Consider the following 12,896-nt stretch of genomic DNA (forward strand, 5'->3'; position numbering starts at 1 on the left):
GAAGTGGCGCTGTAGCTCAAGTGGTAGAGCGCTCGCCTTGAGCTGAAGAGCTGAGGGACAGCGCCCAGGCCCAGAGTTCAAGCCCCACAGCCAACCAAAAAAAAAAGTATACTTCGTACCTGGCTTACGTAACTGTGACCCTTCTATCCATCACCTTTATAATAACAAAAATAGTTTTAAAAGAAATGAGGCTTTGGCTGAATGCAATGGCTCATGCCTGTAATCACGACTACTCAGGAAGTAGAGATCAGAGGATTCAGATTCAAGGCCGGCCTAGGCAATAAATTGGTAAGGCATCCATCTAGCTCAATAAAACCTGGGCATGATGGTTTACACCTGTCATCCTAGCTAACCAGCTAGTTCAGACCAGCTGGGACATCAGGGCAAGACTTTGAAAAAGAACTCAAGTAGAAAGGACTGGAGATATGGCTCAAGTGCCAGGTTCTGAGTTCAAACCCTCACACCACCAAAAGGGGCGGGGGAAGGGGGAAGCGCCTCACATTGTTACCTAGATTCTCCTTCAGTCCTTGGGCTCAAGCAATCCTTCCTCAGCCTCCTCTATAGTTACTTCTTGTCCTTCTCTCCCTTCCTCCCCTTCTTTCCTTTCTGTCTCTCTTTCCTGTTAGGAACCAGATCTGTTTTGCAGTTTCCATAGTTTGGATTGCTGATTGCCAGGCTCTAGTATGTGTGTTCCTCCACACTTTGTGTAAGTGGTATTTTCTATGGATGGTTATCTCCTGCAGCTAGATCTAGAGGCCTGGTCAGATTTAGGTTCAATTTTCCTCAGCAAGAAGTGGTGATATTCAAACTTCCTCACTCCTTTATTAAGTGGAAATTTCCTACCTGGAGAAACGGCCTTTCACTCATGATCTGGTTACCAAGTTGCACAATTCATAAAGGAAAAACAGAGTAAATGGGTTTTTTCCCCCAGTATGTACAGTTTCAAAATAAGGGATTAGAAGTATGGTTTGTGTGGTAGAGCAAGTGCAGGGCCTTGAGTTTGAACCCCAACACTACTGAAAAAAAAAGAAGGGGAAGGATGAAGGGACAGAAAGAAAAAGAGTAATATAGATAGGGTGAATTTGATTAAATTACATGATGTGCATGTATGTAAATATTACTGTGAAATCCCTTTGTACAGTTAATTTTTGTTAATAAAAATCTCAAAACAAATATTTATTTTAGTGAGTTGATTATTTTAATGGGTTGGTTTTCCAGTGTCCTCCAAACCGTGACGTTAGTGCCCCATTTCTCCTGGTAGTCTAATCGTAAATGCATGGTTTAACCATACTTGACTGCTTGAATCCATTGCAAGGAGCACCCCCACATCGCCCTCTTGATGTCACAAAGTCTAGTCTTCAGCTCTTTCTGTAGTCCTCCTCACCAATAGGAGTATGGGGTCAGGGACTGGAGGGTCAGATCTTTTCATTCTTGCCCCGTTCAACCTTGACCTTGTAAGCTCAGTAAAAGTTTCCCTCGCCTTAGCTTCTCCGGCGACCCAGCCCAGCCCTTGGCTACCTGGGCTCTGTCCTCCATTCTTTGTCATCTACATCTATTTCCCTAGCTTCCTATTCCCTCTCTTCGCATCTTAGGGACTGTTTGATGAATGCATACAGGCAGGCAGGCAGGCAGGCAGACAGACCGACAGACAGGCATTATTGCCTCTTTATCTCTCATTCCACTTCGGTCTCCCAAGAACCAATCTCCCTTAGTCTCTAGCTCCCAGAGGGCCAAATTTCCTCTGTCGGTATCTAAAAATGGAGATAACTCGTTGTCTAGAGGGACAAAGGAAAGCCATTCTCCTCATTGTGATCTGAATCTCCCATCTGCCGCCCAGACTCCACCCACATCTTTCTCCCCCATCCTCTACACCGCCCCCAGCACAACAAAAGGTGAAACTCCGACAATCAACCACCAGAGGGCGCGTCACTAGCGTCAATCCGGCCCTGCGCCTGCGCAGTTTGGGGGCGGATCAGTCTCGGGAGAGCCAGATGTGCCCCGCCTCGGCTTGGGGAGGAGAAGGGCGGGGGGGGGGGGAAAGAGGGGAAAAGCTTCATGTCGGAGCATGCGCATTGAGCGCGGCGGTTGGAGGGGGCGACTCGGGAAAGGCACCCAAGGCCGCGAGCGCCCATCCTCCTCCTCTCCCGTATCAGAGGATGTGCTTCCTTACGGGGAAGACCTGCGTGGAGTCCGGGGCTTGGACCTAATGGTGGCTTCCCACCCCTCCCTCACCCGCCCATCATCCGTGTCAACCCTCTGAACTCCCAAGGACATTTTCCTGACACCTCCCTGCACCCCCCCCACAACCCCGCAGACGTTTGGGGGCACCAGCCTGAAGACCTAGATCGACCCAAAATCTCTTCCCCCGCCCTGCTTTCCTTCTATTAGGTGGACTTCAGCCACCCCAGGAGCTTCTTGAACGTCTGACCACACAGAGACATCAAACCTGAGTTGGGGGATGCCAGAGCCACTCCAGGCCGCGCTGTCCACGACAGGAGAGGGGGAGGGGCTTGCCAGGGGCCCTAGCCCCGCCCCGGAGCCACGCCCTCCCTGCAAGGTGGGAGTCAGGGCTGGGGGAGAGCCCAGAGAGAATGGGTGGGAAAGTGCTTTGTAAACTGTGAAGCGCTGGAGAAAGTTCATCATAGTCCTTTGGTTATTTATTTATAACTGACCACCAGCTGGCCTGAGAGCTGGGAGAGGTCAGATTTAGAAGACTCTTCTCGCTGATAAAAGAATCCAGAACTTCAATGACACAAAAATCTCTGACATTCTTTGTAAAAGATACGATTATTATCTAGAAAATCCAAGCGCTCCAACAGGCTTATGAAAAGTGTTCATAGGGGAGACCAGTCAGGTGGCTGGACAATAAAAAAAATCAAAATCCAAATAAGATACAAAAATACAGCATTTCTAACACCTTAGCAATCATTTATTAGAAATTATTAGTTGGGGACTGGTGGTTCACACTTGTAATTCTAGCTACTCTGGAGGCTGAGATCTGAGGACCGTGATTTAAAGCCAGCCCTGGAAGGAAAGCCAGTGAGACTCTTATATCCAGTTAACCACAAAAAGCCAGAAGGGGAGCTGTGGCTTGAATGAAAAGCTGTGCCCAGGCACAGAGTTCAAGCTGCAGTACTGCCCCCCCCAAAAAAAAGCCAGATGCCAGTGGCATAGTTTTACAATCTTAATTACAGAACAGGCTAAGATCTGATTATCAAGGTTCAAAGCCAGCCCAGGCAGGAAAGTTTGTGAAAATCTTGTCACTAAGTAACCACACACACACTCTCTCTCTCTCTCCCTCTCTCTCTCACACACACACAAATTATTTTACATATATATATATATATATATATATATGTATATATGAATTCTTTTGAAATAGGACTTTGCTATATAGTCCAGGCTGGCCTCCTGCCTAACTCTCCTGAGTTCCAGGATTATAGGTACATACTACCACACTTGGCTTAATTATATCACCTTAAAAAGAGATTATGAGAAGATTGAAATTGTAGAAAATCCAAACAAAAACTTAAGGATATTTAAAGATATTTATGAAGGAAAACATTATTAAAGGGTCTGAGAAGGTGGCTCAGTGGTAGAGTGCTTACCTTGCATGCATGAGGCCCTGGGTTCGATTCCTCAGCACCACATAAACTATGGCTCAAGTGGTAGAGCACTAGCCTGAGCTGAAGAGCTGAGGGACAGTGCCCAGGCCCAGAGTTCAGGCCCCATGACCAACCAAAAAAAATTATTAAAGTCTAAAGGAATAAATGGAGGAATGTAGAGGAGGGCTGAATGTAGGGATGAAATGCTTAATGTCTTTCTCCAAGATAATCTTTCCACATTAATCTGTGGATTTCATGTCCAATAAATATCCTAACAGGATGATTCACAGAGCTAAGCAAACTGATTGTAAAATTCATATGGAAGAACAGTGAGCCAAGAAAAAGCTAGACACTTCTGACAACCAATAAGAAAGAGGACCTGCCCCTAACAGATAGAAAGCTTTTCTGAAAGCAATAGTAATTAAAACAATGTGGTATTGGAGCCAGGCTGGACAAAGGGATCAATAGAATAGAGTATCCAGAAACAGATCCAAGTGTATGTGGGGATTTGATTTATGATGGAACTGACATTTAACTCAGTGAGAGAGAATAAACTATTCAATAAAAAGTATGGGGACAATTGGCTTTTCATATGAAAGTTTTTTACACCATCCATAAATATTAATTCCAGATGAACTAAAGATCTAAAAGTGAAAAACAAAACTTTAAAAATCATTAGGAGAAAAAATAGTAGATCCAAGGAGAGGAAAATATTTCTTAGGCTAGAAACACAACTCATAAAAGATTGAGTTTATTGAATTACTCCCAAAAGTCCTCAACTATAGAAATGATATTATGAACAAAGTTCAAAGACAAGTAACAGTCTGGGTGGCAATGTAGAGAGCACATAGTATTCAAAATATATAAGGACCTCCCAGAAATCAGATCTGAATTCAGGAGGTGGAGACAGGAGATTTCCAGGCCAACCTGGAGATCCTGTCTCAAAACAAACAAAACATAGCAGGGAGTTGGTGTCTCACACCTATAGTCCTAGCTATTCAGGAGGCTGAGATCTGTGGATTTTGGTTGGAAGCCAGCTCAGGCAGGAAAAGTCTGTGAGACTCTTATTTCCAATAAACTACACAGAAAAAGCCGCAAGTAGTGCTGTGGCTCAAGTGGTAGAGTAAAAGAAGCTTAGGGACAGCACCTAGATCCTGAGTTCAAGGCTCAGGACTAGCACACAAAAAAAAAACAGAGTAGGGGGCTGGTGGCTTATGCCTGTAATCCTAACTACTCAGGAGGCTGGGATCAGAGGATCTTGGTTTGAAGCCAGCCTGAGCAGGAAAGTCCATAAGACTCTTATCTCCACATAACCAGCAAAAAGCCAGAAGTGGAGCTGTGGCTCACATGGTAGACAGCTAGCCTTGAATGAAAAAGCTAAGGGACAGGACCCAGGCCCTGACTTCTAGCCCCAATACTGGCATCAAAACAAAACAAAACAAAAGCTCAGTAGGACAACAAAGGATATAAGCTTACATGATTCATCAGGAGGAAATGAAAGAGACAACTGTGCACTTTTGACCTCACAGGCAGGAAATCCAGGTGAGAGACATCCATATTCACCAGACTGGCAAAAATAAAAAGTCTAGATTGGGGCTGTGGCTCAGTGATAGAGCACTTGCCAACATGCACAGTATGCAGTACCCAGTACCACAAAAAGTTAAAATAAATAAATAAATAAGCTGAGCACTGGTGGCTCACACTTGAAATCCTAGCTACTCAGGAGGCTGAGATCTGAGGATCGTGATTCAAAGCCAGCCCTGGCAGGAAAGTCTGTTGAGACTCTTATCTACAATTAACCACCAAAAAGCCAGAAGTGGAGTTGTGGCTCAAGTGGTAGGGTGTAGCCTTGAACAAAAATAAAATAAATACTAGGGACAGTGTTTAGGCCTTGAATTCAAGTCTCAGAACTGGAATTTAAAAAAAAAAAAAAAAGAGGGCTGGGAAGGTGGCTCAGGGTAGAGCGCTTGTCTTGAATGCCTGAGGCCCTGGGTTCGATTCCTCAGCACCACATAACCAAAAAGAAAAAAGCCAGAAGTGGCACTGTGGCTCAAGTGGTAGAGCGCTAGCCTTGAGCTGAAGAGCTGAGGGACAGTGCCCAGGCCCAGAGTTCAGGCCCCACGACTGGACACAAAAAAAATAAAAATAAAAAATAAAAAAATAAAAAAAAAACGAGGGCTGGGAAGGTGGCTCAGTGGTAGAGTGTTTGCCTTGCATGTATGAGGCCTGGGTTCGATTCCTCAGTACACAAGAGCAGGAAAAGCTGGAAGTGGCGCTGTGACTCAAGTGGTAGAGCGCTAGCCTTGAGCTGAAGAGGTGAGGGACAGCGCCCAGGCCCAGAGTTCAGGCCCCCACAACCCACAAAAAAAAAAAACAAAAACAAAAATCAGAAATCTGACAAGAGCAAATGTGTGGCAAGGATGTGGTCAGACAGGGTGTCTTGTGCAGTTGCTGATGGTGGGGGATGGGGGCTTAAGTGGGTTCAGTGACTTCAGGAGCAGCTTGGCCTTAGTTAGTAATCAAGATCAAAGGGTGTCTGCTTCCAGGTAGGCGTCCTGAGATGGGTTCAGAGAAAGACCTAGGGAGTTCATTGCAGCCCAGCTTACAACAGCAAAAAAAACGAACAACCTAATCATTCATCAGGAAGGGAACTGACAACTAAATTGTGGCTTTTTCACATGATAAAATAATAAACAAAAATTAAAATGAAGGAACCAAAGCTTAAGTATTACTGTGTCTCCTGTGTGAAAATCATGTAGGGTGGGAAAAAGCACAAAATGTACACCACATGCACCAAGGCTGTTACATAAATGATGAGTATATAAGAAACACTGTTTTATGAACCCTTAAACCTGTGGGGAATGTGAAATTATGACCTAGACTTAAAAAAGAAGAAAATTTGGACACATGGCACAAAAAACATGACCTTTCTTTTTTTTTTTTTTTTCTTGTGGCAGTACTAGGGCTTGAATGATTGAATTCAGGGCCGTACATTCTTGCTTAGATTTTTCTGCTAAAGACTGGTCCTCTACCACTTATGTTTGTTTTGCTGGCTAATTGGAGACAATCATTCTCATACTTTTCTGCCCAGGCTAGCTTCAAACTGTGATCCACAGATATCGGTCTCCTGAATAGCTAGGATTACAGGCTTGAGCCACCACCATTTGGCTCAAATGCTCAAACATGAACTTTGAAGAGACAAGCATCATGAAAGTGAAATACGCCAGTTACCAAAGGACAAATTCTGTATGATCCCATCTTCTGTGTAATTCATGCAGGCAGCTGGGGTGGCAGGAAGAAGGATTGAGAAATCACTGTTGGATGGAGATCAGAGATTCAGTCTGGGAAGATGAAAAAACTGTTGGTTGCAGAACAATGTGAACAAATGAATGTGGCTCCTGATTTGTACCTTAAAATGATGAGTTTATGTTTTATATAGTTTGCTACAACTAAAAAATGCAATACTATAGCCAGGTACCAATGGCGCTTAGACTATTCATCTCAGGTACTCAAGAGGCTGAGATCTGAGGATCACAGTTTGAAGCCAGCCTGGGCAGACAAATCCCAGAGACTCTTTATCTCTATAAAAATGCTGGAAGTGAAGCTATGGCACAAGTGGTAGAGTACCAGCAAAGAAAGCTAAGTGAACAAGGAAGGCCCTGAGTTCAACTATCAGCATAAAATAATAATACAAAAATCATAGACTACCATAGATGTCTCTGCACTGTGTATGAGTGAAGGGCACAGGCCACAGGATCAGGAGAAAGAGAAAGGGATTTCACGCACACCGAAGTGTGGGTTTTATTTTCCTTTGGAGAAAAAAAAAAACTGAAGCAAAAAGGACATAATGTTAGCATGTGCAATCTATATGATAAGATTCCTTGAACTTTTCTTTCTTTTTTGGGGGGGGAGGGTCCATTTGTGGCTACTGAACTCTGGGCCTGGGCACTGTCCCTCAGCTCTTCAGCTCAAGGCTAGCGCTCTACCACTTGAACCACAGCACCATTTCTGGCTTTTTTCTTTTTGCTTATGTGGTGCCGAGGAATTGAACCCAGGGCCTCAGGCATGCAAGGCAAGCACTCAACCACTGAGCCACCTTCCCAGCCCCCTCTTTTTTTTTTTTGGTCGGTTGTGGGGCTTGAACTCTGGGCTTGGGCACCCCCCCTGAGCTCTTCAGCTCAAGGCAAGACCTCTACCACTTGAGCCACAGTGCCATTTCTGGTTTTCTGGTGGTTAATTGGAGATGAGAGTCTCATGGACTTTCCTTGTCCAGGCTGGCATTGAGCTGTGATTCGCAGATCTCAGCTTCCTGAGTAGCTAGGATCACAGGCGTGACCCACTGGCACCCAGCTGAACTTTTAAAGATTTAAAAGAAAAGTAATATGGATTGATTATTGTTCTTTTAAAATTAGAAAGGAGAGTCTCTGAAAGTAGAAGCCTTGCTCTTCCGCTCCCTCACCCTAAGGCCGGCACTATGGTCATCTGAAGTACAAGGGGCTGAGGCTGCGGATGGGGGAACTAAAACTGGCATTCTGTTCTGCAGGCTGTATCTGGGCAGAGCCAGCCAGGATGGGACATGGCATGACATTCTTTCCCTTGAGCCAGGGCAGAAAGGCAAAGGTAAGTGGGAGAAGGTAATTTGAGAATCAGTCTTTTCCTTTAGGTCCCTAAAGCACAAGATCCAGACAGCAGATGAAAAAAAAAAAAAAACCATGCAAACAGAAATGTGTATTATTAGTTCTTCCAATATGCTGATGACAAAATATATTGCTTAATCTTTCTGGTTATTTCTTCTTCTTTTTTCTTTGACCTCCCTGCATGTCTCTGGAGCTCCCATGGCTACGGCTGTCTGCATTGCAAAATACATATTTGCAGGCCCTCTAAGCCCAGCTAAATATAGGCTATCCTTTAAAGCAACTGATGATTTGGAGAAATCTTTGCTCTGTTCTATCCCTTCCCCCAAGCCCCCATACACACACACACACACACACACACACACACTCACACTCACACTGACTCCTTTTTTGATCTTCCTAATCTCCAAGATGTGTCTTCCAAAGGACATAAAAGTGTCCTGTGGGGACTGATGGAAGGAAAGAAGACCAGGAAGAACCACAGTACAGGGTCACCCAGAAGTCTACCCCTGACCCCGACCCCCGCTCCCTGCCCCACAAACAGAGGCAGTGAGTACAACACTAAATAGCATGTGTGAGAACCTGGGTTCTATCCAGGGGGAGGGGAGGGAGATTTGGAGTTGCTGAAGGCAGGAAGTGCTTATTATTTCAGAATTTCATATTATAGACCTTAAAAGGGAACCAGACCCAAAGTCCCATGCAGACCAACTTTGAGATCTAGACACCAATGCTCATTCTCAGCCACACCTACCCACGCATGTATACACATACACACTCACATATACGTGTGATCAGTTAACAGCCAACCCTCCAACAAACTCCTCTGTGCATTTAGAATCCATTTAAAGCTCACACTAAACCGGGTGCCGGTGGGCTTATACCTGTAACCTTAGCTGCTTAGGAGACTGATTGCTGAAGATCATAGCCTGTGCAGTAAAGTCTGTAAGACTCTTAGCTCCAACTAACCTCCAAGAAGCTGGAAGTAGAGGTGTGGCTCAAGTGGTAGTACACCAGGCTTGAGCAACAAAGACTAAGAGACAGCATCCAGGCCCTGAATTCAAGCCCTAGGACTGCACAAAAACAAAACTAATCAGCTTGGGAAGTTGAACAAAAAATGGTCTGGCTTCAAAGCTCTACTCTGCTCCATACAGAGTAGAGAACACCAAGGATCATCCATGCTCAGAAACAAGCTCAGACCATCAAGTTGAACAGGTTTAGGAATTGAGGCTTAGGGATAGGAAATGCCTAGCCAAGGTCATCCAGCAAGTGAGTGGAACTTAGGACTGGATTCAAGCCTCCAGGCCCCCTAGCTTGGTCTGTAAATCTGGATAAGCTATTGCTTAGACCTCATTTCTCTCTGAAGGCAGTCAGCCAAGGGCCTCTAAGGGCCCCTCTAAAACTGCTGTGCTGGGGCTGAGCTCTCTTATACATGTGCACACCTAAGCATTTAAAATGCCCAGTATCTTAGAGCCAGCCCAAGGCACCCTGGCAGACAGAGGGAAGGAACTGGGACAAGGACTACTTGCTTACCACATGGCTGAAAGGCAGTGTCCAAGACCACCCTATACTATGAGGACTGTGGCCAGGACTTGACTACTTTCTGGAGCTGTCTCAAGGCCTTGGGCTAGGAAGAACATCCACCCTTGGCACCCAGCCTGGGTTTGAGCCCAGGGCACTAAAGGCTCAGAACCTGTCATATACCAGGTCTTCCCTGCCCTCATCACTACCTTTGCTGTTACACCTTGTGTTTGGAGGAATAGTCTTAAGAGAGCACCATCTCAGCAGGCCCTCCTCAGATAGGAGGTATGGGAAAACAGGGAGATGCTTTGCTGAGAAGGAGCTGGGATGGATTATCTGTCCATTGCAGCCTCTATCTTCGGGTGAATGCTGGGAAAGCATTTCTTCCCATACCCACGTGTCTAGGTTAAAGTCACTATTATCTCTCCTGGGCCTCAGTTTATCTTCTCAGAGCACAATAAGGGTAAGTGACATGATTAAGGTCACACAGCTAGTTAAGAGATCAAGCCAAGATGTGAACCCTAGAAGCCTGGCTCCTGGGTCAACCTTGAGAATATGCCATAGTCTCTACTAGTAGAATGTAAGCCAGGGCAAAGGAAAGGAAGGAATTTCCACAAAGGACTCTGGAGAGAAGGGGTATGCGTGTTTATAGGCTGTTATCCTGAGCTAGAGAGAATGAAATTACATTCAAGCCTTGAGTTCAGATGGTGACCCTCCCAGTGGAGCTCCCTCCTGGCAGGTAGGTTCGTTCCTCCAGGCTGGCAGGAGGTGGCACTTCACACTGTGCCCCAGCCATCTCACAAGGCAGCCACTTGGCAGCTGACTCCAAGGAAAGAGTGATGGTAAAGCACTTATCTCTCCCTGAAAGCTTCCTTGGGAAATTCCAGCCTGGGTGAAGCCCATGAAATAATAATCCCACTCATTAATGTCATCCAAACTCTGGATAGTGCCACAGGCTCGCACGACAAAGCCCTTAACGGGGTTTCACCCTTGGAAATACTGCACAGGCAAAGGAGACCCGAGCATTACCAGGATGCTAGTTCACTCTAGAGATTCTGTCAGAGGGATGGATGGGCCATGGAGGGTCTCTGGGCTTGACAGCTGGTTCTCAGCTCCTCCTCCCACTTTCAAAACCTGGGGGCTGCCCCACCTGGCCAGAAGCGTGGGCACAGACCCCTTGGGCTGGGACCAGTTAGGATGACTCACCACAAAGGGTGTGGGAGATTCTGGGCAGAACACCCAGGGGCCTGTACCCTCCTCCAACCCAGAAAGGAGCTGTTGGGGACACTGCCCAAATCCCCAACCTCCAATGGGATCAGCTTTCAGGCTTCCTCAAAATTTGGCCATAGGGGGGTGAGGGTTCAAACCCCAAATTTGAGATTAATAGCCAAGTCCCGAGCCCATTTACAAGTGAGACCAGGAAGTCAGGGAGGATGGCTTTTGTACTCAGCCCCCAACAGCGGAGCAACATTGGGAAGGGGGAGTCTTCTGGGCCTTGGGGTAAAGACGTAGGTGGGTGAAGAGGAGTCCCTTAGGAATTCAAATCTTCCTCCCTCTGGCACCACCAGGCTGGGGATCCAGTACTGTGGTTCCTGGCACCTCCTCACCCCAGTATCCCGGGCTCCCTGGCGGCTTCCACACCCATCCCCCACACAGGGAGCTCTTTTGCACGTGCTGATGGGTTAGTATCCTACAAAACCCACATGTACCCCCCTCTTTACAATGGAAGGGTAGGAGAGCACCCTTCCTCGGCCAGGGAGAATGGAAATTGGGAAGAGGAGGAGGAGGATGGAAAGGAAGGGGGCGAGGGAGGAGGCAGAGGCCGCAGGAAGGCCTGAGAAGCAGGAAGCAGCTGTGTGTGGGGGGGGGGGGGGGGAGGCTTTGTGCCTGAGTTGTTCTCTGGGTCCTAGTGTGCACCGTATTCATCAGTTTCTGTATTCTGCTGACCTGGAGAGATACGTTAGAACCTGACCTAGAGGATAGACCTTCACCCCCCCAGGGCCCAAGCAGTTAGGGTGGGATAAAGGGAAACCCTCAGGCTTCTTATGGTATAGATGAGGAAGGAGAACGCTTCAAGGCAGCTTTTGGGGTTGTCAGGACTGGGATGTGTAGGTCACACTCACATTCCCTACCCACCCCCCTCCACACTTGTACTCAGTGACCAGGATCCTTTAAATCGGTGACCCAAGTTGGAGCTCTCAATGGGGAAACTTTGGCCCCAAGCCTCTAGAATTCCTCCAAAACTCCTTCTTCCTGTTTGAGAGGCCAGATTATCCTGGCAGGGCAAGAAGACCAGGATTCCATTCCCTCTAGCCTGGGGTTCGGAACAGGCAGGCCCCACGACGTTCTTTTTAGACTTCAAAGGGCAATTTTGGGACTCTCTCGCTATTTGGGTGGTAGGGCTACCCCCTTTGAATTCATTCCTCCGCCTTCACCACAGCAAAGTCACTAGTACCGAGCCCCAGAGTATTTCCACCTACAAAGACACAAAAGATTCCCCTTAAGGGAAATTGTTAAAATGCAGATTCCCGAGTCCCTCCCCTGACACTCGCCGGCTCAAGGTTCGGAAGAAGGCCTAGAAATCTGTATTTTCACAACACGTTTCTGACATCAACAGGCCGGAAGCCCACTCAGGAGCTATAGGGCCCTCGAAGGAAGTGATGCTTGGTCCCTTTCGACGGAAGCCCCGCCACTTTGGGGGGAGGAGAGGGGCAGCACTGAGAGACACCCCCCCCCACGCAGACTGGACTCCTGCGCCCCAAAATGAAACGGGGGAGTACCTATCTATGTGCATGGTTGATAACCCCCGGGCCGACGCAGGGACGGAAGGGCCGAAGAGGATTGGCTAGGAGCCCGAGGGTGGCGGAAGGCAGGCTCGCGGCGCGGGCGAGGCGAGACGTCGAGTTGCAGGGGAAGGGGAGGGCTCAAAGGCTCCGGCCCCGGAAATCCGATCCCTTTAGGACCCAGCGGTGCCAGTCCCCCAGCGGCGGCGGCGAGAAGGGCAGCCGCTCGGTGTCGGGCAGCCGCCGCTCGGGCAGAGCCAGAGAAAAGACCGAGGCTCGGGGAGCAGGGGGGGAGGGAGGGAGGGAGGGAGGCGCGGCGGAGCGGCCCGGGCCGGCCGGAGCAGCCATGGGCGCTG

The 12,896-nt window shown here is 47.5% G+C and overlaps 1 protein-coding gene across 1 annotated transcript in view; it reads left to right on the forward strand.

Annotated features, from left to right (window-relative positions):
* The window catches only part of LOC106001773 (neurabin-2-like), a 49,794-nt gene that overhangs the window by 4,255 nt on the left and 32,643 nt on the right, over nucleotides 1-12,896 (forward strand). The window lies entirely within an intron of this gene.

This window comes from Dipodomys ordii, unplaced genomic scaffold (assembly GCF_000151885.1).
Source record: "Dipodomys ordii isolate 6190 unplaced genomic scaffold, Dord_2.0 Scaffold7, whole genome shotgun sequence".
NCBI classification, from domain to species: Eukaryota; Metazoa; Chordata; class Mammalia; order Rodentia; family Heteromyidae; genus Dipodomys; species Dipodomys ordii.